A 26092-nucleotide genomic window follows, 5' to 3' on the forward strand; every position below is an offset into this window, starting at 1 on the left:
GGCCTTGGCAACATGCTCTATCTAGACTGCATTTGGGTAGCGCTTAGCAGTTATCAAGCTAGGTTTGCTCAGTGTGGTCATAGTGCAGCAGTCTTGCAGCTGGCCCTAAATATGTCATTTGCTTTGGCTAGTTACATGCAAGACAGCAAAGCATGTGACTGGGATAGTTGCCTTTGAGGTTATAGAGAAGAAAAAACTCAATAGCTATGACCATATGAGCTTGTTTGAGACCTATGGAGCCAGGGAGCTTTGTCCATTACTTAAGATGATCTAATAATTGTAATCATGATTAGGGACTATTGAAGCATGGAAGTGCTACTGACACATGCAGAAGCCTGCTCAGCCCCCACCTTGGTCCTTTTCATGAGAGGCTCTGAAATAACAAGATGTTCCTTAAATTCCTATGAATGTTGAGGTTGTTTTACTTGCTGGTTTTCTGCCCTTTTTTGCCTTTAGGGTGACTCTAGTTGGCTGCCAAGAATTTTGCACCCTTTTCAAAAGGAAAGCTGAGCTTGAGCATTAGAACTGGCAACCCAATTATTCATGACAAGGAAGCTCATTCTTACATACAAGCTTCGTTTAATGAAAGGTATCCCCTCTTCTCTTTTCACGGATTTGCTTCACATCAAATGCTTCTCCTCCCTCCCCCATTTCTCTCAGTTCCCTTTATCTGACTGACAGCAGAATTCTAAACATTAGCCTAATATGCTTTCCTGTTTTTATTTTTACATCCTCTGTTTCCAGTGATATGTCGCCTCATCGTTCCCAGAATATATTCCCTTTTGCAGATGCTTCCTGCTCAAGTGTTTGGGGGAAGAGGGGATGTGAGACTGGTGAAATCTGCATAAAGAACTACTGTTCATAGCTATATGATACAATGTTAAGAGCGATGTTGTATAATATGCCTTTCTTATTCCAGTAAAATTAAAATTAATTCTAATTAAGTGCAAGTTAACCTCTGCACCCATTGCTAATGAATGGAATATGCGATTAACTTACCTTGCGGTGATAGAGGTTTTGTAAAATCACTTTGAAGTAAAATGTCACTGTGTATGTATCTTGAATTTTTAATCTGTTTAACTGCAGTTCTCAGTTAATTATTTGGAAGCAGCAGTTCTTAGGAATGCTGCCTTGTTTGCAAACAAAGGGTTGTATCCAATGTTAGCCTTACTCACACTAATTTGGGCTCATTAATTTCAGTGGGTCTACTCTAAGTTATCTCTTGAGAGAAACAATCTGACACCATTCTGTGCTCAAACTATGGCTCTTGGACAAGCTTGTAATAAGCCGGTGATGTAACTGCATTTGTAGTTACTGAAGGCTGTTTTCACTACACAACAAGTTTTATACCTGCACCATAGAGTTCAAGGCAATAGTAAATTTCATAGTCCTGTGTGAAGGTACTGAAGCTGCCTGAAAGATCAGCACGTGCTTTGTCAAAGGGTAAAGCAAAATACAGTTCTGATGAAGGCAAGTGCTTTTGTGTGGAAATGCAAATCTTTGAATTTAGTAACAATGCAGTTCTGTGTTTTATTAGCAATAGAACCAGTTGTTTTTTTCCTGGGATGTCAGCCATCATTTCTCTCACAGGAGCTGTAAAGCAGAATCCTCTTCTTTCAGTCCCCACTTTGTATTGACCACCCATGTCCAACACTTAATAGTTGATGTCTTCATATTTCAGAATAATGAGGAAGTAAGGAATATTTTTTGAAGAAATGGAAGAAAGTGTGAGGATAACTGGGGTTAGCTATCTGCCAGAAGAAAACACTGCCTAATCATCAGGGTCAATGAAAACAGATGTTTGCTATCGTTTTCCAAATGTTAACAAAAAAGAACATTAACAGAAAAGCATTTCCCTCCACAAATCTGTGAGGTAGGCTGCTTCTCACTACAGAGGCTGACAAATAGACCCTGATAAAAGAATGGAGATAATCAAGACAGGTATTTTAATGCTTTGACACAAGTTATGTTTTCATTAACATCCCATTATTTTCTATATGCACAGCAGAATGGCCAGAAAGTACTTTCCCAGGTATGCAGTGTGAGAAAATAGAAGTGGATTCTTCAAAAATACTTACCCTGGTTTGATTGGCATGGGATTGCCCCAACATGTCACTGGCTCAACACATGTGGCAGGCTACACTCTGGACATTGTATTTTCAACTGGACAGGAAGAGAGTGATCTGAAAGTAGGGGATATTCCTGTTGAGATTTAGGAATTCAGCACCTTTCCCCCCTTTGCAGACCCAAGGGACCTTTTAGGCTGATAGATCCAATGGGTGTCCAGATGAGACTGAGAAATTTCCTAGCTATTATAACAGGCACTTCAGTCGAAGCTCTTGCTGCAACATCTGAATGGCTTAGGTCATGGACAAGAGCACCCTCTCCCACTTCATGGAGCCCGCTAGGCTCCATGGTATTCTCCAGAGCTTAGTGTGAGAAAACAAGCTAGGAGACGGCTCAAACACCAGCATAGGAAAACTCAGGTTGAATGAAATGGAACATTGGTGAGAGCTCATCATTGAGCCTACCTAGTGGCAGTGAACTCATTGTATCTTTATTGTGCCATCCAGCAGAGTTTTTCTGGGTGGTTCAGGGCCTCTTGCAATTTGGCCCAAAGGAGGTGGCAGAATTGACGGTAGCTCTCTGTAACTTGTAGATGAAGCAGATGAAGGGGTGTCAAAAGCACTGTCTGGTCCAGTTGTGCTGAATGAGTTTCAGTTGGTAAGGCATGAGGATGTGGCCAGGGTGCTTGGATCAGTCAGGGTGACCACTTGCACTCTGGACCCTAGACCCTCTTGTTGATAAAAACTAGCAGGCAGGAGACAGCTGTCTGGGCCAGGGATAGGCAGGGGTGTAGCTAACTGCTCCGGCACCCAGAGTGGTGGGGGCAGGGCGAGCTGCCCACGAGGGTGGGGCGAACTGCCCCCAGGGGCCCGCAGTGATGCCGCAAGAGTGGGTGGTCCCTGCCCGTTTGAAGGAGGCAGTGGTAAAACCACTTCTCAAGAAACCTTTTGGAAAATCTAAGTAATTGCCAGTCAGTTGCCAATTTCCCCTTCATGGGCAAAGTCCCTGAGCCAGTAGTCGCAGATGAGATCCAAGTGATTTTTATTTTGATCACTTCCCTGTGATCTTCAGATGAAGGGCGGTATACAAATAGTAGTAGTAGTAGTAATAATAATGATGATGATGATGATGTTCTGTGTTTGTAGGAGAGACTGTATGTAGTGCCTTTGTAACTACTTCTGTAGTTTATTACTAGAAGATGGGGACTGTCTTTGTTATCCTTTTCCAATTTCACCCATATTTATCTTGTATACTTCTCACCAGTTACATCCTTCAATTTATCTCACTCTCCCTACATCTTCATAGCACACCTTCTATTCACTTGTAAAGTGCTTTAAAACTAAGCTCAACTTCCTTTCATACAGAGATCTCTGAATTACCAGTCTACATTTCTCCAAGGTGCTTAACACTCCTATGGCTGCTGGTTATTTTTGCTTCTTTGACTAAATAGGAAGAAGGAACAGTATTTTTTACATATGGTTATGTGCCATTAAATGCAATTCTGTATGTATTTGGGGGCAGATCTTAAATTTGTTCAGAGATATCTTCTAGGGATGTGTCCTCTGATTTGGGAGCCTTGTTGCAAGCCGCCCAGAGTTGCTGGGGGGACCCAGCCAGATGGGTGGAGTATAAATAATAAATTATTATTATTATTAAGGAAACTGCTGTAGCCAAAAGTACATTGTTGCCAGTACGTGAATGCCAACCATGAGGGCTGGCATGACAATTGAGATTTTCATCATTTCCAGGATACATCCTCAGATTGCAGGAGTTGCACTTAGGCTGTAAACCTGTGACTAGGTTGTATGCTTTTAGACTGGGGATTTATGTGGTTGAATGCTTCCCCATACCAAACTGCCTCAATCTTGAAAGCTGACATGCCAGGTGGAAGTTTGCTATTCTCCCTGACATGCTTGGGTTTTCTATGTGCAAAAAATTTGTATGTGTGTAAGAACATCCATTTTGTGAGCTCCACCAGCAGTCAGAAGTGGTACAACCCAATTCCAAGTGCATTTAAATATTTATAAGCTGCCTTTTAAGTCCACTGAAGTCAGCGAACAAAATATAAACATAAAAACACAATAATGTGGTATTTTAATAAAATATTATGTTAAATAGCTATAATGTTGGCTACCCCTGCTTTAGGCCTTTAAAAGTCAAAAGCAGTACTTTCAATTGGGCCCTAAAATGCATCAAAATAATATACGTTTTGTAGATGAAATTATTCTCCTTTAGAGCTGCATAATTCTTCAGTTTGTGTAGAAATTTTGTATTGAAAGATACATTGTTTACATTAACTTGTATGCTGAAATAGGGGAATTTATATGCAGAGTTTGTGGTGTCGTGGTGTTTTATGTGAAACTCAAAATTATGTTGTATTAATACACTCCAGCTGAGGTTTTTAATAGGGAAGTGTTTGTCTTCGCTTGCTGCAATGCTAGCTTTCATAACGGAGAAGAATGTGAACGTGTGCCGCTCCTAGCTCTACTCTGTGCTGTCATGGACTTTTTGCTTGCAGTCTCTTTATTCAAGTGCTAAGCCTTTGTTTATGAGCTTTTGAAAGGATTATAGCTAGAAGTGGCATAATGTTCTTGGCCTATAGAAGAACATGCTTGGAAACTTTGCATAATTAATCTAAAAGGGAGAGGGCATCCTGCCAGTGATGAGGTAGGAAGTGAATGTTGTCCTTTCTTTCCCTAGGAAGAGTAGGCAAGCAGAGAGTTTTTCTGTTAATTCTTCAGAAGGAAAGCAGTTCAAGCTTCCTTCCTGGAGACGTTTTTCACCTTTCAAAATCACTTTTGTATAGAAGAGTGCATTTGTTGGTATTTGTTAGATACTCCTTCATTAATGCTGAACTTGGTTAAATACTGGTGTTACTAGTTTGAAGGTGGTTAGTGTCCTGGGGTTGAGAATCAAAAGATTTGTCTACAATTGCCACTCAGTTTTGTCTTCAGAAATGCTGTGGGAAAGAAAATGAAACTCTTCAAACCAGTATTGGTTGCATTGCCAGTATTTTGGGGAGACAGCCAAGTGTTGTGGTGCAGGCTGCCAGACCTGGCATGAAAGCTCATGATTGACTGTGTATCTCCAACTGAATGCAAAGAAAGCATGAGTGCAAAATGCTCGGGAATTTTTGTTACTTGGAATAAGCTTGCAATCTTATCCAAAGGCAAGCTTTTGAGCTAAAAACACATTTGATAGCTTTTCTGCTCAATTGGGCAACATCTTTATTATGGCCAATCAGCATGTCACAAAATAGTAAGCAAGCTTCTGAGATTTCCAGGACTATTAGGTTTGATGATTAGTTCTAGTAAAGGCATTGCCTTTCTGTGGATTTTGGAGTTTTTCCTATGACCGACACAGCTACCTTTATGTTAGTTAAATTGTTCATTTAAATTTTTAACACTTCTGTTCTCAAATATATTGAGAGCAGGAAATTCTTCTGTTGAGGGATTTGAGAACAATTGTAGTCTATGTTGCTATGTTTTTGGCGCCTGGTGAAGACCCTGTTATTTCCCAGATCCTTCAATCTTAACTGGTCAGTGTTTTCAGATCTTTTGTACAATTTCAACCTTAGAGTTTCAAAATTAGAACTAACAGAAATGAAACAAAGTGGAGTTGGAAAGAATCCCCAGGGTCATCTAGTCCAACCCCCTGCAATGCAGAAAACGCAACACAGAATTCATCCAGAATAAAACCATACTGCACATTGCTTAGCTTTGAAAATGTGCTAGCAGTTTTATTGCCACACCACTAAGGTTCCTGGGTTCTCCTGTAGGTTTTTGAAATATCCATAGAATCATATGGCTGCAGTGGGTTATGACCTTCGTGCGTTCAAACTATTGTTGTAACTGAAAGCTGATTGCATTCTTTAGCTCGTTGAGGGAAGGAGGGAGATCCAGCTCTTCCAAAATAGGCAGAGTCAATTGCTGTACCAGAGACCATGTTTTCCTGCGAGTACAGTTCTTGATAGTGCTCTGTCCATTGTTTCATCTGCTTGCTGCAGTCTGATGATCGTTCCAGACAAGATTTTCAGCAGTCCAGTTTTCCAGACTGTTCGTCCAAAGACTGTCTTCATGCCTTTGTACATTTTGTGAGTGCTGCCACTATCAGCAGTGAGTTGAATACTCTGACACAGCTTTAGCCAGTAGTCATTGGCACATTGTCTGACAATCCACTAGGCATCACTCTTTGCCTTTCTCAGTGCAGCAGGCATCTTCTAGCACTTATTGTTATTCAAGTTGATGCCTATCCTTCACTCCTGTGAGAGCTAGTTCCATATGCAGTGGTACCTCAGTTTAAAAACAGTCCTGTTTGTGAACAATTCGGTTTACAAACTCTGCAGAACCGGAAGTAGGGTCCTGGTTTGCGAACTTTACCTTAGTCTAAGAACGGAATCAGAACGGTAGAAGGGCACTGGTGGTGGGAGGCCTCATTAGGGAATGCGCGCCTCGGTTTAAGAACAGTTTCGGTTCAAGAATGAACTTCTGGAATGGATTAAGTTCGTAAACTGAGGTACTGCTGTAACTATGTGCTGATTGAAGAAGTACTTTCTTTTCTCTGTCCTGAATCTTCCAACATTCTGCTTTGTTTGATTTCTGTTAGTTCTGATGTTATGAGAAAGGGAGAAAAACTTTTCTTTATGTACTTTTCCCATTCTTATCATGCCACCTCTTGCTCGCCTTTTCTCTACACCAGTGGTTTTCAACCAGTGTGCCGTGGCACCCTGGAGTGCCTTGAATGTTGGTTAGGGGTACCACAGGCAACAACACTGATCTCTGTCCCTGTTTTCTTCCCTCACTCCTCTGATGCCCTTCCCAATGGCTTGCACAGCTGTTTGTTACAGCAGCCCTGGCTACAAACTCCCCAGGTGAATGGTGCCTCTGGGATTGGCCAGGGGGTGCTTCCCGGGTTGCTGTGGGGCAGTGTGAGGGGAGCTGTGGGGCAGGGAGGGGATGCAGCTCTCTTTGGGGGGGGGGGGGATGCAGCTCAGGGACCAGGGGTGGCAACAGCAGCAGCCCAGAGGACTCCTAAGGAGAGGGGAGAGGAGGCTGAGGGAACACTCCACAAGGGAGGGTGTGATTGCTGCCAACTCAGCAGGCAAGGGGTGATACAGCTGGGCTCCTGAGCCCCAAGAGGTGTCACAGAGAGAATGTAGTTGGTCAAGAAAGCTGTGGACCCAAAAAGGTTGAAAAACTGCTCTAAACTATCAGGCCCAAGCTGCTGCAACTTTTCCTCATAGGGGAGTTGCTTCAGCATCTTAATCGCTCCTTTCTGAACCATGCATCTCCCTCTTTCCTTGTATCCATTGGTACTGTGCCCTTAGGCAAAGTCACAACAAAGAAGATAATGTTGTCTGCTGGGCAATATATCACATTGCTTTCTGCTTGTGGAGCTTTGCCTACTATGAGGGTTGTGCTAATCAGATGTTTAACTGGCTTCAGGCAAAGGAAATTAACAATATTTCATAGAATTGTAGAGTTGGAAGAGACCCTGAAAATCATCTAATCCAACCCTCTATAATGCAGGAATATGCCTCTGTCCTTTATGGGGATTGAACCTGCAACCTTGGCATTATCAGCACCACACTAACCAGATGAGCTAAACTCACCAAGGCCTTTTTCAGTATTCAATTTGTTATAGGTAGTGGGACCTAGTATTATTTCTTTGGCACAGAGAACATTATTATGCTGGTTTAGATCCTAGTTATATCCTTATACCTTCTGTGCATTTATTTGATTTATTTTAGTACTTATTTTCTGTCTGCATTCCAGCTGCTGTCTCCTTTTTCTTTAGCAGATTCTGTAAAATATTTCTCTGTTGTAAATAGGAGAAATTGGTACTTCTTATATTTACTACTGCTATTAGAAACAAGAAATGCAAACAGATGTGATTTTCTTGATATAGGATTGCTTTGGGTAAGATCCTTTTGATCAAATCTCTGATCCTAGGAAGAGACTTCTAGGTTGCAGGCAAATTTACAAGAGGTATTGTATTAAAAATTTCCTTGTACAGCAGCACAAATAAATAGAAAACAAGGGCAGAGAGCAAGCATCATGCTATGAGAAGAAATTGCATCTTTGATTTGCAGGCTCCCCCCTTGCACTCCTCAGGAAACTCAGGCTTTGCTTGCTGACACATTTGTAGACAAAGAGTTTCTTGATGCTTTTCTCTTTATAATCCTTTGCCCGTGGGCAACTGAACTAATACTCGCTGACATGCTGGAAGGCTTTTTCTCCATGTTGGTAGAATACAGAAGTTCCTGACTGTTCATGATGGTAAATGTCTTTGCATGTCTTCTCCTCTCCTTCCCACCTCCCTGAATTCATTTTTGAGCCAGGCAATTACAGTGGTACCTTGGGTTAAGAACTTAATTCGTTCTGGCGATCCGTTCTTAACCTGAAACTGTTCTTAACCTGAAGCACCACTTCAGCTAATGGGGCCTCCCACTGCCGCCACGCCGCCACGGCGCAATTTCTTTTCTCATCCTGAAGCAAAGTTCTTAACCCGAGGTACTATTTCTGGGTTAGCGGAGTCTGTAACCTGGAGCGTCTGTAACCTGAAGTGTCTGTAACCCGAGGTACCACTGTAATTGTATTTTGTATGTACAACCTGTGCAACAGGTAATTTTCTGTATTTTTATTGAGGAAAAATGTGAACCAACAATTTGTGGGCAACATAAAATCAGATGCTTATTGAAAGGCAATAAATGATAATGACCATTAGAGAAGCCCTTTTCGTGAAGTCCCTTTTAATTTCTTATTGCAGATAGGATGGATAAAAATGATACTAAAATTGTGATTTTTAAAAATAAGAAGCAGCAAATACAAAATTTCCTTCAAATGATAATGTTGTTAAATCTGGATATAAGCATGCTAGACTCTACAGTTCATTTCTAAACTGACCAATGGAGAGTTCATTCCTAAACTATGGGGAAGTGTCATCAATTAGTGGTAGATCATTCATCTTTCATGCGGAGGATCCCTGTCCCAATATCTGGAATCTCCAGATAGAACTGTGAGAGATTCCATGTCTGAAATCCTGAAGACCCTGCTGGAAATTCCTTCTCCTCTCTTTATACTTCCCTCTTGGGTGACAAAATAAAATTTTGTCTTGGATCTGTCCTCTGCAAACAAAGGAGGAAGCGTGGCTGCTTTTGTCTTCTTTAGATTACTAACTTTAGGTTAGTACCCAAGTTATGTACTACTTGTAATAAGCAACTTTTTTATTTTCTTACTTTACAAATATGTCTTTGTGATTGCAACAGGTAAAGTCCACTCTCTAGCCACACTTTGTGCACGCTGTGTACCAATAGTCCCAATAGAACCGCCACCAGTCAGCATAGACTGTACTGAACTAAATGTACCAAAAAGGCATAACTTTGTATAATGCAGCTTCTTGTATTCCTCATGCCTCTACCAGACATATTGAGTTAAAGGACACTTTTTAAATGTAAATTAAGAACAAGCTGAATCACTTCTCACATATGAATATTTGCAGTCTACCTAGGAGGGGCCAAGCCCCCCCCCCCAATTTCAAGGAGAGGGCCGGGCCCCCTCAATATTCCACGACCATGATGGACCTACCCAAGGCTGTGGTGGGCCTCATGGGGCCTACCCACAGTCACAACAGACCTTGTTGGGCCTCCTCCGACCATGAGACATCACACACACATGCCCCTCCCTTTTTCGCAGAACCTGGTGCCTGTGAGTCTTCCTATTGGAGATACATTCACTTTCACTTAATGAAAACCAAACAGCCCTAGTCTGCCTGGTAACCATCAGACCATACTTTTAACAATTAGCCATGGGCATTTCATTATTATTTTGTGAGGATGGAACTGGGTCAGCAGAGAATAAAGCAGAAAAGAAGCAACCCTGGAAAAAAAGGAAAGACTAAAATTGCCTATGCGTGAGCTACAACAGATTAAGGTTGAATTCTGACAATACAGAAGGTACTGTTCTTGGGTGACAGGGGGCAGGTGGGTGTGAGGGTCTCCCTGAAAGACCAGGTGCACAGTCTGGGAGTCATTTGACTCACAGCTGTCCATGGAGGCACAGGTCAGTTCTTTGTCCAGGGCAGCTGTCTACCAGCTCCATCTGGTACGCAGACTGAGACCCTATCTGCCCACCTACTGTTTTACCAGTGATGCATGCCCTGCTTATCTCCTGCTTGGACTACTGCAATGTGCTCTATGTGGGGCTACCTTTGAATCATAGAATCATAGAGTTGGATGAGACCACAAGGGCCATCGAGTCCAACCCCCTGCCAAGCAGGAAACACCATCAGAGCACTCCTGACATATGGTTGTCAAGCCTCTGCTTAAAGACCTCCAAAGAAGGAGACTCCACCACACTCCTTGGCAGCAAATTCCACTGTCGAACAGCTCTTACTGTCAGGAAGTTCTTCCTAATGTTTAGGTGGAATCTTCTTTCTTGTAGTTTGGATCCATTGCTCCGTGTCCGCTTCTCTGGAGCAGCAGAAAACAACCTTTCTCCCTCCTCTATGTGACATCCTTTTATATATTTGAACATGGCTCTATCATATCACCCCTTGACCTCCTCTTCTCCAGGCTAAACATGCCCAGCTCCCTTAGCCGTTCCTCATAAGGCATCGTTTCCAGGCCTTTGACCATTTTGGTTGCCCTCCTCTGGACACGTTCCAGTTTGTCAGTGTCCTTCTTGAACTGTGGTGCCCAGAACTGGACACAGTACTCCAGGTGAGGTCTGACCAGAGCAGAATACAGTGGTACTATTACTTCCCTTGATCTAGGTGACCCCGAAGCTACAACTAATCCAGAATGTGGCAGCTAGACTGGTTACTGGGAGTGGCCACTGGGACCATATAAAGGATCTTCATTGGCTCTCATTTTTGAGCACAATTCAAAGTTATAGGGAACCAGGCGGGGGGGGGGGGGCTTCTCAGTAGTGGCGCCTTCCCTGTGGAGCACCCTCCCTTCAGATGTCGAGAAGATAAAGAATTACACAACATTTAGGAGGTATCTGAAGGCAGCCCTGTATTGGGAGGTTTTTAACATTTGATGTTTATGCTGTAAGCTGCCCAGAGTGGCTGGGGAGACCCAGCCAGATAGGTGGGGTACACATAATAAAATTATTATTACCATTCTGGGAATAAGCCCCGTTCAATGCAATGAGACTTTTTTTCTGACTAGTCATGTATTGGACTATGCCGTTAACATCACAGTTTGTCATGTATACTAGTCTACAGTAGTGAACCTTTATATGCTGGTGGTATGTGTTGAAGAATTTAGCTGAAATGGTTCTTTAATGCACAAGAAACACTTTTTTTCTGACTAGTCATGTATTGGACTATGCCGTTAACATCACAGTTTGTCATGTGTGCTAGTCTACAGTAGTGAACCTTTATATGCTGGTGTCTAGAAACTAGTCATTTCAGCTGCTTCAGCATCTTGCATTAACTTTGTCGTACTAATAGACACCTAAGATGGTAATTCTTGCACACTGATTTGAAGGGATAAAAACACCCAATTTGATCAGAGGCAATTCTGGCAGCAGTCTTCTGGCATACCAAAAGACACCAAAACTGTTAGTTTGCTCTGGCAAAGAACACTTGATCTTACAACATATTCATACTGCTGACTTGTAAACATGTGTCAGGTCTGGATGGTGAATCGGTTCCTGTGGAGAAGTCAGTTGTTGGAATTGTAGAGTAAGTCAGAAACAAAAGACAAGCCAGGAAACAAAACTGAAGAGCAACCTGAGGTTGGGACTGTAGGAGACAGGAACATGCTGGAGCTCAGAAAGATCTTGTTGCTCCAGCAAGGTTTAGCTGGAACATAAAGCTCTCTCATTGTTCTGTTTAGGAGGATCCAATAGGGTAGGGGATAGTAGGCCAGGGGTGGGAAACCTGTGACCCTCCAGATCTTGCTGGACTATGACTACTATCATTCCTAATCATTAACCATTCTTAATCATTTGGTCCAATAATATCTGGAGGGCCACAGGTTCCCCTTTTCTGGCTGAGGCAGATGCTGCAACAGTTCTGACCAGTCAGCCCACCTACACGAGGGTAAGGCAGGTCAGTGATTGCAGTACCAAAGATGGCTCTGAGTGAGCAACTTGCTCTTGATGGCTGCTGGAGGTGTAGTGAGGCCTTGTAAATATCTTCCTCTAATCTACCTTTCCCAAGTTTAACAAGCAAACTCAGTCTACATTTGGATGCAATGTTAAGTTAGAATAGGACTCTAGCAATTCCATATTCCCATTAAATTATAGTTTATTTTAACTATTGTTTAAAGTGATGTGCAAGCAAATCCACTTTTTGTGGTTGACTTATACAAGACGTTGGATGCACATCAGCTTGCATTTATATTACTTACAAACAGTAATACATCTTTGGTAACTAGACCAATACTTAACCTTGCATTTGAATAAGGAGAGGTTTACTCTCTCTCCCCCCCCTCTTACGTACAAATGTAAATTTCCATTGCTTTATTAACTCCCCACCCCCACAGCTTGATCTTTTCTACTCCTGGCAGCAGTGACTGCACAGAGGTGCCCAAGATGCAGATTTATGACTTAGCTCTTTTCTCTTCTCACCCTCCTATCTCTCCTTGTGAGAGTGAGTGATTTGGTAGAAAAGCCTCATTCATTTTTCATGCTCAATGAGCAGTACAGCAGTTGACTGTGTTGGCAGTATTCTTGATTTAAATTTATAAAGACAGCCATCTGTAAAAGGTGAATTGGGCCAAACTAGATGTCCAAGCTAGATGTAATATTAATTGCATGAATGCAGTTAATATGCATGGTTTTAAAAGTACATAGCAGTTAGAGGCACCAGTGGGGCCTTCCCTTGGATTGCAATATTAGCTTTCAAGAGAACTTGGGCTATAGTAGGGAGAGAGTTAAACTTCCCCTCCTCAGCTACAATGGTTGTGAGGCTGCTCAGGCTTCTCCACAGCTGCTGATTATGTAATCAAAATGTATACATTATTTGCAGTAATGTGGTGACAATTGCTTATGGTTTGCTCCCAGCTTGGAAGAGGGCCAATAAACTAAGTTTAAGTCCTGAAAAGGAGAAGACCTTGTGGGTGAGAGGTTTCCATGTCCAGGAGATAGGTCAGTTACCAATTCTGGATATATATTTTTATTTATTTAAATAAATAAATAAATATGGCTAGAGCAGTGTTAGAAACTGAGATATGAAAGCTAGGAGCTAAATGGCAGCTTAAACCTAGGTTATGGGCACAACAACGGAATGTCTAGGTGTGCCTTTTATAACAAGAATGCAAATCTGGGGGCAAATTTGAGAAGAAACAAGGGGAACAGGACTTCTAGCCGATTGCCACACTTTCAGGATCCCAGAGAAGCCAGTGAATCCACATATCACTGTCCCAGGATTGGAGATAGCCAGCCAGGAACAGGGTTGAGACCTTCTCTTATCTCCTGCAGGAACACAGGAGCAGAGGAGTTGTCATGCCAGGCAGAAACTTCAGAACTGCCTCCTACATGCCTGTGAGGCTACTTGAGAGAATGAGGAAGCACAAAAAACACCTGTCTGGATTAGGCCTTGGCTGAAAGGAAAGGGGTAGAGCTTATCCAACTCCTACATAAACTCTCAGTCTGAGCTGCTTTGTTGATGAAGCAACAGTTCAGTGCTCCACCTTTCCTGACCTAGGGAATGGACAGCACCTGTTCTGGGAACACTAGGGTACAGATATCATCTGTTCTAGCCTTTGTGAAGAGCTAATATTTGCCTCTTAATCGCTTTCATAATTAAAACTCTTGCACTGGTAATTGCATTGTGAGGATCTGGCTAGGGAATCTAATGAATCAAAGGTGTCTGACAGTTTAAATTCTCCTGGATAATTAGTCCCAACACTTGATTCATTGAAGTTCTATCATTTAAAAAAATCTACAAACCCCATTGTCTCCAGAGGATGTGTTTAGAAAAATATTGCAATTCTGTAAAATATCAAGATGTGATATATGGACACTGAAACATTTACTAAAACTATAGCAGTATAGTTTAAAACCCCCCCCACAAAGTGTGTTCTTTTCAGCTGAAGTTAGGAGACGTGGATGGCCCTGTGGTCTAAACCACTGAGCCTCTTGGGCTTGCCGATAAGAAGGTCGGCGGTTCGAATCCCTGTGAAACTGAGCTCCCATTGCTCTGTCCCAGCTCCTGCCAATCTAGCAGTTCAAAAGCATGTCAGTGCAAGTAGATAAATAGGTACCATTGCAGTGGGAAGGTAAACAGCGTTTCTGTGTGCTCTGGCTTCCGTCACGGTGTTCCGTTGTGCCGGAAGCAGTTTAGTTATGCTGGCCACATGACCTGGAAAGCTGTCTGTGGACAAATGCTGGCTCCCTTGGCCTGAAAGTGAGATGAGCGCCACAACCCCATAGTCGCCTTTGACTGGATTTAACCATCCAGGGGTCCTTTACCTTTACCTAGTAGATATTCAAAAGCCTGACCATTATTTCATGCACATCTCTTATTTCCTTGGTTAGCTGAGGAACTTTTGCTCCTATTTGTTTCTTATATCCATGTATACAATAGGGAAAATATTCTCTTAAGTGAAGCTCAATGTCCGATGAACGGCAATGCATTTTGTGAAATCCCTTATTTTAATAAAAGATTTGGGGATTCTTGAGGTTCCTCCAGAGAGTGCTAAAGGGTGCTTGCTCTATTCAAGGTATGATATGCCTTTCTTGACAAACATATTTTTTTCACTGTGTGTCCGATACAAAACAAATGCCAATTCTTCCATTGAGTTTTGACACAGCCACCATCCCAGCATCACACACCCTTGTAATCACTCTCATTGCTTCCGTTCTTTTCAACTTGTATTTTACTGTGCCTATCAATGGTAAGAGTACATGCTTGGGTATAGTTATAGCATATGGAACCACATCTGCTTTCAGATGTATTTTATATTGACTTGATATTTTGCCAAGAGCCCTGAAAACAGAAGGGTACATTGTTTATTAATGTTGTAGGATTAAAATGATAATTAGATTATTCTTGTACTAGCCCATAGGGCTCTAGTTGGGAGATATTAGTTGCTTCAGATGATTTATCCTTTTGAACTGGGAGTGTTGAGTCATTGAGGGGATGTCAGATTTTGAGGGGAAGAGGTTAAAAGTTGGAGTTGAAGAAGCCTGGGGAGGGTCCTATCCAAGAGGGGGGAAGTAAATCAGGACCCCAATTGTTTGAGCCTGGGGAGGAGACCAGCAGTGAAGAGGGCAGAGAGCTGGATTCAAGGGAAGGACCAAACTGGTTGGCAGTGTTCTGCTGCTGTGGATCAGACTCCCCATGTCACATACCTCCTGCTGTGGAGCTGTCTCCAGTGGCTCTGTCTGTCATTGAGGAGCCTCTTCGTTTTAGGGAAGCAACTAAAAGTAAATTGGATGTTGGGTTGATACTGACACCACCTCCATTTCCAAGCACATGAAGAAAGTACTCACAAATTCCACCCACTTGAAGGAGTGCCCATTTGAGTGCCTAGTGCTGGAACCTATTCCTTGCCCTATGTACCAGTCTGATTTACATATTAAAAGTTCTTGGCAGAAACTGGACCGGGTGTTTAAGTTCCTCATCTGGCAATGGGGGTCAGGAGATGGAGGGATGTTACCAAACAACACTGCACAGGATATTAGGACCTGGTTGCTTTGTGTCTGTCACTCCCACCAGCAGAAACATGACATCTGCAAATTGAAAAGGATGTCCTGGCAGTGGTGTGAACAGGTGAATGTGTAATAACATATCTTTTTGACTTGACATTCATTCTGTAAAGAGAGCACAACCTCCTTATATCCCTTCTAAGAGGGAAACTACAGGGTGAGCTACCTTCAAGAGTCCAATGATTTTTGTCTCAGGATCACAAAATTCACTTTCAATACATCCATGAAAAAGAATCAATGTAGTAGATACTGTGTCATGAGTATCAATACAGAGACTATTATTTTAAGATGAAGTATTTCAAGAACAAGAAGCTACTGTCTCTGTAGATTTCATTGTCGATGAGATACCAATATCTATCTCTACAGATGAGGGTTTTAGAAACACAGGAGGCTGATCTTCTGTATGACAAAGTAAAAAGAAAGAAAGGTGGTATTGGTGGTCACCAGAAAAACTTCAACTTCAAACTAGATAAATATTAACAAGTGAAATTGTCTTCATATAGTCAATAATTCATATAGTCAAGCCTGAATAGTTATTCCAACAGCCCTATGGCAGCATGTTTCAGAAAATATTCACTAATCTCAACAGGGCACTGCAAAATGTCTCAAGCCCCAAGCTCATAAGACAGTTTAGTAGTCCTCTATGAATGAAAGCCCTGAACCCACACAGAATTACTAGACCATCAGTAGTAAATGCTAGTAGTTGGTCTACTTGCCTGAAAAGACTTCCTATTTTTGATGTTTTTGAGTATTATCTCCCTGAGAATATTCCCGCAGAAAGAGTGATTGCTGTGCTACCATGGCATCACTTTGTACTTTTGAGGACAAATAATGGTTCACAATTTAAAATTATGCCTCTGGCAATCTTTTAATACCAAACATCCAAGTACAAATGCCCTAGCTCTATCTCTAAAGCAAGAGGTTTGTATTCCAGATATGGATGCTCAAGGAACTGTCTGGTAGTGTAGTGAATCCTCACTCATGTAGTGGGGACAATGAAGAGACTTTTCCAGTTGAATTTGACTCCTCCATCACATTACTGATGCTCATTATACTAATCAGGTTGTGCTTCAATTCCACTAGAAAAGATAGATTTGTAAAATGCACAGTTATTAAAGATTTTATTCTTAAGGAGCGTAGAGAGTTAAGGAAAATTTATACAATTCCCATTATAGGTTTGAGCCCTTTCTAGATAAAATTAGATATATCTGTCCTGCTGGGTGATATCAGGAAGTGACAACTTTGTGTGGAATTATGCTATTTGTAAAAAAGCAGTTGAACAAGTCAGCAGTACTCTGTACCGTTCACTTTATTTTCCTTTTCTTTCTTTTTCTCCCTTCTTTGTGCCCCCCCCCCCCATAAGACGATTAGGTTTTAAAAATACCTTCCACCAGCAGCAGTGCTGTCTCAGAAACCTTAAAATATCTCGGGATTGTAGCTTCGTTAGCAATGATTAATTGAGTGTTTGTTAATTGTTAGGAACATAGTCCTTTTCTTTCCTGAATGTTTGTACCACTTGTCTCTCAAATTTTTGTGCCGAACTCCCACGCTGCTATGATGGTGTTGAAAACAATGATTCAGAAAGTTCTCTACTGCTCTGCTTACTAGCAATGAAGCTGCATGTCTGTGACTACATTACATGCTCAGTTTAAGTTCCTTGGACCCTTTTAATGTTGTTATTCTAACATAGCATAATAGCAAGGACATCAGCTGCCATTTCAAACAATACAGAAGGCAGGGGGCAACCCTGTCCTGTTCCTCACTAATAGTGAGTGTCAATGGTCTTTATTCCTCTCTTATATTGTTGAGTGCCCTCTCCTCACTCAGAAAACTGGAGTGGAACATCCATTGAAACAAAAAATAAATAAATGGTGTATGGTCTGAAACAGTAATAAGTTCTATGCCCTCATCTCATACCCTCCTCCATAAAGAATTAGACAAAAGGAGATGCTTGATACGGGAGTAAGAGTGATGGACCTTTGGGAAAAATTGTAATATCATTTATTGTGTGGTGTAGTACTCTCCATGAGAGTTTGCCGTCACCAGACCCTTCATATCCTACAGAACTGCTCCTGTGCATGACTCAATTGTTACAAACATTCAAATCTCTGCCTAAGATGATGGTACCAATCACAGAAGAGTGCAGTAATGGTAAAATATTTGTCAAAAAATTGATTTGTCATTTGGAGAGTAAGCTGAACATAAAGTCAGATGCTCACCCAGTAATGCCCCATTCACACCCAAATACATCCTGCTGGTGTTAACTTTTTAAAGCCCTAAATAGCTTTGCCCCTGTATACCTGAAGAAGTGTCACCACCCCATTGTTCAGCCCAGACACTTAGATCTAGCTCTGAGGGCCTTCTGGTGGTTCCCTCACTTTGAGAAGTGAGGTTACAGGGAACCAGACAGACGGCCGCCTTGGTATTCGTGCCCACCCTGTGGAATGCCCTTTCATCAGATGTCAAAGAAAGAAACCACTATCTGGCTTTTTAAAGACATTTGAAGGCAGTCATGTATAGGGAAGTTTTTAATGTTTGATGTTTTAGGTAAAGGGACCCTGGACCATTAAGTCCAGTCATGGACGACTCTGGGATTGCAGCGCTCATCTCGCTTTACTGGCCGAGGGAGCCGGCATTTGTCCACAGACAACTTTTGGGACATGTGGCCAGCATGAATAAGCCGCTTCTGGCGAACCAGAGCAGTGCACGGAAACGCCGTTTACCTTCTTGCTGGAGCGGTACCTATTTATCTACTTGCACTTTGACGTGCTTTTGAACTGCTAGGTTGGCAGGAGGTTTGATGTTTTACTGTGGCTTTATAATATGTTGGAAGCCTCCTGCGCAGACATGAACAATCAACCACCCACTTTAAACAATTTTCCTCAAAAATATTTCTGTTGGTGGGTCTATTGCAGCATAACAATGCCCAGCCTTTGACTCTGCCCTTGCCCTCTTTACCACAGTTCCTAGATCTTTTACAGCAAGAGATGCTAGTCTCAGCAGTTGGGAATTATTTGTGAAAGTGGAGCCACATGAGGATAAAGACTGGACGTCGTCAGGTCCAGTAATTGCAGACATAAACAAATTAGTAACTGTTGTACTCCTAACACTTATGATAAACAAAGACACTTAACTCCCCTTTTGGGAGTACCTTCACTGACGGGAGATACCACAGGGTGGTGTGAACTGCACCCAGCCACAGAGAAACTTGGAGGTTGGTAGGAATCGAGACTCCATTACTGGATTCACTTCCCACACAGAACTTAACAACATAGCATAAAGTCTTTTTTTTAATGTATCACTAGCAGAACTTGTTGACAAGGTGTGATGATGAACATTAAAGTCTTAAGCATACCCTGAATATTCAGGCACTTCTGCCCTCAGTAGCAGTACATTTATTTATCTGTTCCCATTGCTGCTTTGTGGCTTGCTGCAACTTGCTAGTTTCTGGTGCTTCAACCCGTAGATCTTTAGGGATGTTTAGCATTTGGGTTTCATCAGATGCTGAAAGAGTTTCCGCTCTGTAATGTACCAGGAGCTTGAATGGATATCCCCACTTATACTGGTGTCCAGCTTCTCTGAGTTCTGATGTAGAAAGAAGGCTTAAACACCCTTCCGTGGGCTAGCGTATTTGGATAGATGTCCTAATAAAGTTCCACTTGTGCCTCACCATAGTGAATCTCTTTCAGATTATAAAGCTCTTTATAAACTTTCTCCTTAACTCTGTACCTTTCAAAGTGTGGTATAATGTCTCTTGGAATATCATCATTACCCTGTCTGGGCCCTGAGACCCTATGGGCAAATACAAAATCTTCTGCAGACAGGGTAAGCCCCACATTTAAGCTATTCTCCCAGTTTTCAAGAAAGGCAGCCTATATGCTCCCTCCCCTTTCTCCAGGACCCACTCCATCTCAGATTCTGTCTCTGATCCTGATCTGAATAATTCTAAGTCTGAGACAGTGGGTCATAGCCAATGTTAGTCATATTCAAAGTAGATACGGTACATTGAAGTTAATGGACACAACTAAGTTAGGTTGATTAATTTCAGTGGGTTTACTCTAAGTAAAATTTAGTTAGATACAGCAGCATTGCATGGTTTGCAGGCGCCTGGGGTGTGCATGCGGAACCCGCCCCACTAGCCCAGCCCTTGCTGCCGATGCTGCTGGAGCAGCTCCCCCTAATGGAGCCAAGTGGGGCTGCGCTGTGCCACCTGCCAGCCAGCTGATGCAGCCTTTGGTGGGTGAACCCCTCCCCCAGATGCCCATGGGGGGCTATGAGGATGCAACAGTCATGTGCCCTTCAATTCCAGCCTCGCAAAAGGAGGATGAGGCTGGGATTGAAGGGCACTTGGCTGTTGTGTCCTTCTCTTGCCACTCTTCCAGCCCTGCACTGCTTGGTGCGGCTGGGATCAGAGCTGAATGATTTGCCCAACTGAATGATTTTTAGGTCTTCTTTCTAGTTTTGGGAAAGACTGAACAAGTGCTTTTGGTGCAAAGCGCGGCTGCTGCAAAGGAGGAAAAGGGGCGAACCAGGGCTGCCCTGACCTTAAGTGCCCTCAGGTGGGCCCATCTTCAGCTGCAGAAGATGAATACTAATGCGAGAATGTGGATGGGGGCGTGAGCCCGCAACCCCCCCCCTTAGTTTGGGAAACAATTGCCCAGTACAAAGTTTTATTTGATCATTTTATTACTTTTTGAAAATAATTTTCAAATAGAACTCAAAAATAAATATTACTGTGTACCAAACATTTGTAGCATTCCAAGGATATTAAGAAGGCAAGGACTAGAGACTTTCCAGCTTTGGGTAGTGTAATGGTTCAAGGGGTTGCTCGTGCGTAAGCCGGTGCAAACACCTGGCTGGGTTGCCTGAGTGAACCTTTTCTGTCCGGACAGCCACTCACCCATGGCTGTCTCAATCGCTGGCAGAATCCGTCAGTGGGCGTTTCTTAAACTTCTTGCAGCAAAGAAGCTCTTTGATGCCTAGTCTTCTCCTACTCCCTCTGTGCGAAAGCCTTCTGCGCAAGGAGGGCGTAGGCAGCGGAGGACCCCTACTCTCCCCGCTGGTCCCCGACAAGGAGTCATGGGACTGCCTCGCCGCTTCCCCCATCTGCCCCCCTTCTGCACTGGTGCTACGCTGATTCTCTTCCCCAGAAGATGGGCTGCCTCTCCCAATCCCGGGACGCTCTCCGGAATCCCTCTGGATTTTGCTCTCTCCCTCTGGCACTGATGGCAGTTCCTGACAGGTAGGATAGATCCTTCCATGTTTCATTGTACTTTACATTTAATGTGTGCAAAAGACTTTAGGATTGTTCCTTGGAAGGAAGCTGCCTAATGTATCACTTTATCTCATATATGCCCACTTGAAACTTTAGTCTGTAGAACTTGCAGTTATAGGTGCCATATAATAGCTCTTTCAACATTTTAATTAATTATTTAATCAATCAGTTAAGTAATTTTTATACCAACCTTCATCTGAAGACCACAGGGCAGTTTACAATATAAAAACACAAAAATATGTGCCGTAATAACAAAAACAATACACCCACCCACCCCAGTTTAAAGGGCCATAGATTGTTTCATTAATCAGAAACATGGGAGAAGAGGAATGTTTTTGTCCAGAGCTTGAAGATAGGGAAAATGCCAGGTGAGCTTCCCTGGGGAGAGCATTTTGCAAGTGGGAAGCCAGTGCAGAAAAGATCCATGCTTGTGTTGCCACCCTCCAGACCTCTTGGAGGTACATGAAGAAGGGCATCAGATGATGATTGCAGGATCTGGGGTCAGTTCAAATGGGGAGAGAAATGTTTCTGTTAGTGCGGCAGCACCCACACTTTGGAACTCCCTGTCTATTGACATCATGCAGGTGCCTTCACAGTACTCTTTTCAGTGCCTGCTGAAAACCTTTTTGTTAAGGCAAGCCTATCCAGACGTGTAGAATGTTGAAATATGTTTTAATTTGATTGTAAGCTTACCTTTGATTTTCATTATTTTTGGATTGTTTTATTTTTTGGGTAAACCACCTGCTATTTTTAACTGGAGATGCCAACTCCAGGGCCTTCAGCATGTGAAGCATATGCTCTCTCACCAAGCTATGATTTCTTCTCCAGTTGATGGCTGGACGATTATGAGTGAAAAATGATAAAAGCAGAGTTTCAGGATTTAAACATCCATTGTGGTTATTCACATGTCTGTCTAGAAACAAGTTACTCTAAGATATGGTCATGAAAAACTTCTTAAAATGTGCACAAAATGAAACCAATTTGAAAAATATATAAATAGTCCTTAATGTGTAAAGACCAAGCTTCGTTAGCATTTGTGGATTCTCTGCAAAGAAGTAAAATGCTTCAATACACTTACTTGGATGGCAGCAGGAGGAATTTTTTGTGCTTTACCTCATATTGTGTATCTGAGATGTACTTTGGAAGGACAATCTTGCTGTACTTTTTGAAAGGCAAAGGAGCTTCATTTTTTGCTGTTTTTAGCATTAAGCATCTTGTCCTGTAACTGCCGCTTCAGCTACCCAGACTGTCAAAAAGCATTTGTCAGAAGCTGACGGTACACAGCATAGATCACCAGGGTTTGGAATGCCACGTGCTATGCCTGCGGTGCACCTATTTCTGTTGAGGATGGAAAGAAGGTATTGAATCACAACATATTGTTAGACTTCCAAAAACCTGGTGGGGAAAATAACTTACTTATGAAATCAGCTAGTGGACTGATTATGTTTCATTTTTTTGTCAACCTTCTTGGGCATCAAGGCCAACTTAGTGATGGCTGCCTAGTTGGAGGAGAAGGCAGCAGCAAACTAGGAGCACCTTCTAGTATCAGTGTTGCTATTAGGTATTTGATTCAGAGCCAGCCATGGTTGCTTGTCTTGTCATCTGAAGGGGTAGAAGTGCTGAAGTGTGCTGTAGTTGTTGGCTGGATGAAATTCTGTTGCAGGTACGTTCTGGCCTGTCAGTTAGAAGTTCCAGTAAATGGAAGTACAGTGATACCTCTGGTTACATTCTTAATTTGTTTCAGAGGTCCGTTCTTAACCTGAAACTGTTCTTAACCTGAAGCACCACTTTAGCTAATGGGGCCTCCCGCTGCCGCTGCGTGATTTCTGTTCTCATCCTGATGCAAAGTTCTTAACCTGAGGTACTATTTCTGGTTAGTGGAGTCTGTAACCTGAAGCGTCTGTAACCTGAAGTGTCTGTAACCCTAGGTACCACTGTAAATGTTACTCTGGCTAATTACAAGTAGTACAAAAAAGTGGGGTCATGATTTTTACAAGCAGACTGTCTTCTGCTTTGAAGGTTGCTTAATAAATGCTGGAGATTTCAAGCAAGTAGGTTATGCGTTTGATGGCTATGTGAAGAACATACTGTGAAGTGCTCTTTGGAGCCTAATGTAAATACTAAGCTTGGATGCGTGTAATAGGAGACTTTCTGAGTAAATAGAAATTTGAAGGAAAGTGTTGACACACTCTCTCTCTCTCTCTCTCTCTCTCTCTCGTGTGTGTGTGTTAGTGGTACAGGCACATTGATTGCAAGTTCAAATTGAAATGGATGTTAATTTGAGAGCCAGTATGGTCTAGTGTGGTTTAGTGTGTTGGACTAGGACCTGGGATACAAGGGTTCAAATCTTCACTCAGCCTGGGTGACATTTGGGCCAGTAGCACTCTTTCAGCTTAACCTATCTCACTGAATGGTTGAGGGAATTAAATGGAGAGAGGAAGCAATGTATGCTACCTTGAGCTTCTTGGAGAAAATTGTGGGCTGAAAGTGCAATAAATAAATGAATAGATGCTGAAGGGGAAAAAGGGGTTGAGGTGATATAACTATTTTATAGTCTTGAGCTCTGTACCTGGCAAGCGGAAGTGTGTTGTGTCAATGAATGATTGGTGGCAACACTGTTGCTGACTTCATACCAGCCTTCCAGTACAGGCTTCCCCATACATATGTGTGATTGACATGCACGCAACCACGTACAGTATATGTGTGGCACCAGGAAATTAAATAAATAATTCTGATCTGAAATGACAGGAGAGAGGTGGAAAGTCCTCGTGGCATCTGAGGAGACCCTCCCAGAGCCTGGAGAGGATGTCAGTGAGCCAAATGTCTAGAAAAAAGACTCCAAGTTCTCCAAAATGGTGTGCAGGAACTCTCTCTGTTACCCTGCTACCCCGTTCAACAGGTGTTGGGCGGAAAGCTGTATGTAATGTATTTCAAATCAGAGTGACAATAGTTACAGTTAGAGGTTTTAGTGATTTAAGAGTCATGAAGCCTGAGGTCTGAATTCAATGCAAAGTTATCAAAGAGACTTGATCATTGCAGATCTCACCCTTTTGAGTGATTTGCAGAAAAGAAACATTGTGATTTTCCTGTGGGACTGCAGTTTGCCTTGGAAGAGAGGAAAATCCCACTTTGGGAAACATTGTTCTAAATAAAATCAGTACTCAAAGCATGGCCTCACCTGATAATTTTGGCACACAGGAAGAGGCTGTGTGGAAGGAAACATTCCATGAGATACAGCAGGTGGCATTCGACTAAGTTTTACTCAAAGTAGATCAATTAAAATCAATGGACACAACTTCGTCATGTTTATTAAAGTCAGTGGATCTACCTTGAGTAAAACTTAGTTGAATTCCACGCAATGAGCCCAAACTATTTAGTGGCTTAAGGCTGCAATCATAGGTATACCGTACTTTTCGCACCATAGGACGCACTTTTCCCGTCTTAAAAACTAAGGGGGAAAGTCTGTGCGTCCTATGGAGCGAATGCAGGGGGGGAGGCAGGCAGGAAAAGCCCCCAAGAGCCCCACACAAGCTTCGCGCGGCTCTTGCGGGCTTTTCCCCAAGAGGGAGAAGGGACTGACTCCTCTAGAAAAGCCCTGCACAACCTCTCCAGCCGCGGGAGGCGTCGCAAGTCTAAAGAGGAAGCCAGGGCAGGGAGCGCGATCCATCCCGTTCACTGCCCTGGCTCCCACTTTAAACTTGCGCGCCTCTCCAGCGGGGGTGGGGGGGTGGGGGGAGGCTTCGCAAGGCTAAAGAGGAAGCCAGGGCAGGGAGCGCGATCCATCCCGTTCGCTGCCCTGGCTCCCTGTTTAAACTTGCGCGCCTCTCCGGGGGGGGGGGGGGAGGCGTCGCAAGTCTAAAGAGGAAGCCAGGGCAGGGAGCGCGATCCATCCCGTTCACTGCCCTGGCTCCCTCTTTAAACTTGCGCGCCTCTCCGGGGGTGGGGGAGGCTTCGCAAGGCTAAAGAGGAAGCCAGGGCAGCGATCCCGTTCGCTGCCCTGGCTCCCTGTTTAAACTTGCGCGCCTCTCCGGGGGGTGGGGGAGGCTTCGCAAGGCTAAAGAGGAAGCCAGGGCAGCGATCCCGTTCGCTGCCCTGGCTCCCTGTTTAAACTTGCGCGCCTCTCCAGGGGGGGCGGGGAGGCGTCGCAAGTCTAAAGAGGAAGCCAGGGCAGGGAGCGCGATCCATCCCGTTCACTGCCCTGGCTCCCTCTTTAGACTTGCGCGCCTCTCCAGCGGCGGGGGGGGGGGGGGGGGAGGCTTCTGAAGTCTAAAGAGGAAGCCAAGGAGCGATCCATCCCTTTCGCTGCCCTGGCTCCCTGTTTAAACTTGCGCGCCTCTCCAGGGGGGGGGGGGAGAGGCCTCTCAAGTCTAAAGAGGAAGCCAGGGCAGGGAGCGCAATCCATCCCGTTCGCTGCCCTGGCTCCCTCTTTAGACTTGCGCGCCTCGGGGGGGGGGGGGGAGGCTTCGCAAGGCTAAAGAGGAAGCCAGGGCAGGATCCCGTTTGCTGCCCTGGCATTCCTCTTTAGACTTGCGCCAACCGTAAGAGATCTACCAGAGGTAGATCTTAACCCTTGCCTCACCTGGGAGCTTCTCTGGGCAGGAATTCCCTCAGCTTAAGTGGGGCGGGGGAAGTGTGGCAGGTAGGGGGGTACCTAACTAGACACTGAAGCTACATGTCTCTCAGATGAAAATTGGGAGTGGGCATTGTGTGAAGTGGCTGTGGATCTCCTGCTGCAGAACTGTAGTATAGAGTTGGGAGGGCCACCCGAGGGTCATCTAGCCCAGCCGCCTCACAATGTAGGAATCACAGCTAAAGAACGCCAGGCAGATGGTCCCCCAACCGCTGCTTAAAAGCCTCCAGTGGTGGAGACCCCAAACACCTTCCGAGGTCATAGAATTGCAGGGTTGGAAGGGAACCCTAGGAGTCATCTAGTCCAGCCCCGGTGGACACAGCGGGCGCAATCCATCCCGTTGCGCAAGACTAAAGATGCTGCACAAGGCTAAAGAGGAAGCCAGGGCAGCGAGTGGGATGGATCGCGCTCACTGCCTTGTCTTCTTCTTTAGCCACGCTGGAGAGGTTTAGCTCC

The 26092-nt window shown here is 43.6% G+C and overlaps 1 protein-coding gene across 6 annotated transcripts in view; it reads left to right on the plus strand.

Annotated features, from left to right (window-relative positions):
* LOC310663962 (ankyrin repeat and fibronectin type-III domain-containing protein 1-like) overlaps positions 1 to 26092 on the plus strand; it is a 328708-nt gene that overhangs the window by 17487 nt on the left and 285129 nt on the right. The window contains exon 3 of one of the 6 annotated variants that reach the window (XM_083412402.1): positions 1850 to 1941. The exons of the other annotated variants lie outside the window; for them this stretch is intronic. The gene's annotated coding sequence lies outside the window, so the exon portion shown is untranslated. The remainder of the gene's footprint in view (positions 1 to 1849; positions 1942 to 26092) is intronic. 6 annotated transcript variants of the gene reach the window in all.

This window comes from Podarcis tiliguerta (assembly GCF_965153285.1).
Source record: "Podarcis tiliguerta genome assembly, chromosome: 14".
Classification (NCBI taxonomy): domain Eukaryota; kingdom Metazoa; phylum Chordata; class Lepidosauria; order Squamata; family Lacertidae; genus Podarcis; species Podarcis tiliguerta.